This window comes from Brassica oleracea, chromosome C2 (assembly GCF_000695525.1).
Source record: "Brassica oleracea var. oleracea cultivar TO1000 chromosome C2, BOL, whole genome shotgun sequence".
In the NCBI taxonomy this organism is placed as follows: Eukaryota; Viridiplantae; Streptophyta; class Magnoliopsida; order Brassicales; family Brassicaceae; genus Brassica; species Brassica oleracea.
The window spans coordinates 1136185-1140284 of record NC_027749.1 but is presented as its reverse complement, the minus strand read 5'-3'; positions in this window follow the sequence as shown (position 1 = coordinate 1140284).

Sequence of the window (4100 nt, the reverse complement as noted above, 5' to 3'; positions counted from 1 at the left end):
TGTGCCAAGCTTTAATTGCGTCTTTTCGTCTTCTGTTGTAATCTTCCAAAGCGTTACGTAACAACCTTCATAAATGTTTCTATGATTTCTCATTCATTGTATCTCGCTTTATCCATTTTTCCTAGCAATGAATCCCCACCCATAAAAAGGTAAAGTTTCATCTCTTGAAAATCATCCTCACAAATCCAATAACATTCGATATTTTCTCATTATAATAGTTAACTCCTTTGTTCGATTTGCTGATCTGAATTATGGGTTGGTCTTCCACCTTAGAGGTGAGGTTGCTCAGTTTATGGGAAATTGACATGCTTTTTATTGATTCTAAGATATTTTGTTTTTAAAACATATCTTAGTATTGAAATAATTTGTCTTTACGAAGAAGGTTGTATAATCTCAAAAAAAATTGAAAAATTGTATCCTAATGAGGGACTCTTTGATAACAACAAAGTGTCTTTACGAAGTCAAAAATAGAAGGACATACATATCCCTCAGTTATGTCATCGATATGGTAAATGTGCTGAAGGAATCATGACAGAGGAAGATGTTGTCTTGAGAGAAAGTTCAAACAAAAAATATGGCATGAAAAAGTATAAAAGTTTTCCGTTTTCTAAATCTGAGGAACATGTCCTCATGAACCAAAGTGGTAATCATAAGAGTTAAAAGTTCTTAATCTGAGATATGTTATTTTTTTGGTTTTTGGAACTGTAGAATGCTATATCTTATGTGGAAGGGGAAAAATAAATACTATGAAACTAAAGTAACTATAAATGTCTGGGAGCCAAAGATACATCAGCAGTACGAGTCACCTTCTCGCATATATGGCTTCTCAGTGACTTATTCAGAAAATATCTTAACAGCATAGAAGCTGGTTGGCAGGTACACTCAGTTAACTTCTAGGGAGCGTGAATTTGATTTTCATTATCTTTTCTGTATAGTGATTTGTGTGTTTTATTACAAATTAGCCGGATTTATATGGTAACAAACTGACAACAATACAAAGGCTCTTTACTTACTGGACCGTAGGTTCTTTAGAAAAAAATTATGTTAATGTTTTTAAAAATTTGAAGCTTCTTAAAATAAATATAGTATTATTTGTATAAACTTTATATTTTTACTATGTCAAATTGAAATAGAAATAATAAGAATATTTCTATTATTACATTTTCTTAATTATTTTTGTTAATATTGTATTATTTAACGATAGAGAATAATGAAAGTTGTTGTCATTTTAATTCAAATCAAAAATATTTATTAACAATAACAATATGATCTCATAATTATTTCCATTATTTTTTTTGTTTATAATATTATTTTCAATACATAATAATTTTAAATGTTTCATAAGTTAATATAAATTCATGTAAAATAATTTTTATAATAACTTCTCACCCGTAGGGCGGGCTGATCCTATTATCTAATATATGACCGTAAAGTTATGTGTTGGTATAATTTTGTTTCTCTTAAATAACTAATTTATTGCACGTATATGTTTCATGTTGAAAGCCTTTACAAAAAAAAAAAGAGAGTGTAATGCATCATTTTCTACGATGTACAACTTTGTACTGGACAATCGTTTTCAATCTAACTGTCTTTTTTTGTGTCAAGATATACGTCGATTAGATACATTCTTGTCATATTGTTAGCAAACATTAGCTCCCTTTTTCAACAGTTACTAATTTATAAATTAGATTTTACCATTAACGTCTGCTTAAGACGTTAGTCAGAATACTCTTTAGAAGAGCTAACTAGAGTAATATTACCTTTCTCTTGAGTAGCTTAACACGACATCTTCACACTGAAGTATATTATCAAATGACAAAACTCTCCTTATAAAACGATTGAAACGCGAAGTTAATTGGTACATGTTTACTGTTCGAACAAAAAATGGTAATGTTTACTGAACTCTTTAATTAGCTCATGTCCAAGTGCTTGTGCTACGTTAGTCTTTACCCCTAAATATAAAACTAAAGCATTTTGTATGATTCTCTGTTCTTTTTAGTTACATCAAGATATCATTTCAACATTCATAGTGCGACTAATCAATATCCTTTTGTTAGTTTTTTGGCTTTTTCTGTGTAACTGATTGATTATTCATGTTTATTTGTACAATTACTCACGATAACAACCATTGCCATTCTTGACCCAACAAGAAGATTCATAAATTTTCTTCATCTCGAAGCTTAACCAATTGAGGCACAATCTAATTATCTTAAATACTTTTTTTTTTAAATGATAGTTGACAAAAAATATATAATGATTATGTCTATGTTCCCTGGTTCTAAACTTCTAATATTATATTATGTATTTTCTTGACAAGAGGGATAACCCAATATCTGTAATTTGAATTTGTAATAAGCAAACTTTAACAGACGAACAAAATTCTCGAGAATTCCCTATAAAAATCCATTATTATCTCTAGAAATTTAAAGAACGTGATTGTCATCCTTGTGGTTTAATTTGTAATCTCATTTGTTCGAATGATCCAATAACAGCAAAATACAACTAATATAATGATTCAGCTAATTAAATAAACACACACATATATACGTGTATATATATATATATTGCTTAGAGTAGCTACTTAGTGAATAACTAACACAAGGTAATATCTAGCTAGAAGGAACAAAAAAAAATTATAGAAGATCTTTTCTTGATTATTAAAGATGGTTTGATTAGCTTTTCCTTAACTGAAGTTATTTTAGATGGGTGTGAAAATGAGACCCAAGAAGCCAAGAAGGTATCAACTTTAAGAGTTGCTTTGTTATTAATTTATTTCCAACTAGTTTGATTATTTATTAAACGCATATAGTAAACTGAAAAGTGACAGGCGTGCCTCCTTGTAAAGTAGAAGCCGTGTGTAAAAGTATAAGACTCTCGTGCTCTTAATTCTTGTTTTATAGTTAGTCTTACATCCGAATATTAAAAACATTTGATCGTTTTACGAGAAAGATCTTCACATTGTGTTAGTATACATTACATTATTTATTTAGCTTAAAATCCAAAAAAAAAAAAACAGAAAATCCGTTAGATCATACATATGGATAACAGAATGGCATCGTGTGATGATTAAGAATAAATTTTTTTTTTTTGACAAAGGGCTTTTTTTTAATTAAGAATAATTTTTACGTGCAGGAAAGAAACTAAACAGTGTAAGCTTAATGTAAACTTGTAATATTATGTTTCTGAAAATATTAATCAAAGTAACGACACTTGCTGGGAATTGAAGCAAGGAAATTTAACAAACCTAGTGATGTAATATCTCTTTTCCATAAAAAAAAAAAAAAAAAAAAAAAAAAAAAAATCTCTTTTCCATAAAATCAAATGTTTGGTCCAAAATATTAATTAAAAAGACAGGCCACTATTCTTGACAACTCTCTCTAACAAACTATTCTCTACATTTTTCCATGGTATGCTGAAGAAAATATAGATACATGTCTAATCCATTACATGTTACTGTATAAGGCGGCTTTGTTACATGATTTATTACTATGACTTCTAACCTAAATTAGTTATGACGTCAAAATCAACCAAACTGTTGTATAAGATAGCTAAGGCGACTTACACGGTGTTTTTTCCACGTGCTTTGTTTTTAGCTGCATGGTAGAATAATCAGTATAATTTGATATTACACTAGTCAATCTTTCCTCTTCGTATACCATAAAGGTACGTTCGAGCCCATCCTTTGGTAGTATTTATGGTAGATTCACAAGCGTAGATCATCTCCCCAAGTGTATCACAGTACAAGAAGCCGTAGAGCTGACACTACAAGAAAACAGGGGGATTCTGATGGCCGAAATCGTCGGAAATTCGTCGGAATAGACCGATTCCGACGAATTTCTGACGAACCCGTCCGTCGGTATCGTTTCGTCGAAAAAAAAAAAATTCGTCGGAATTTCGTCAGAACTTCCGACGACTTTCTGACGAATACCGAGAAACGTCATTCTGACGAACTTCCGACGATATTACGATGAGGATACACGAGACCAGAGTTCATCGGAAAAACTACGTACTGACGGAGAACGTTCCTCGGACACTTCCGACGTAGAGTGTTCCTCGGTGCATTCCGACGACCGTTGTCCGTCGGTAAATTCCGACGAACT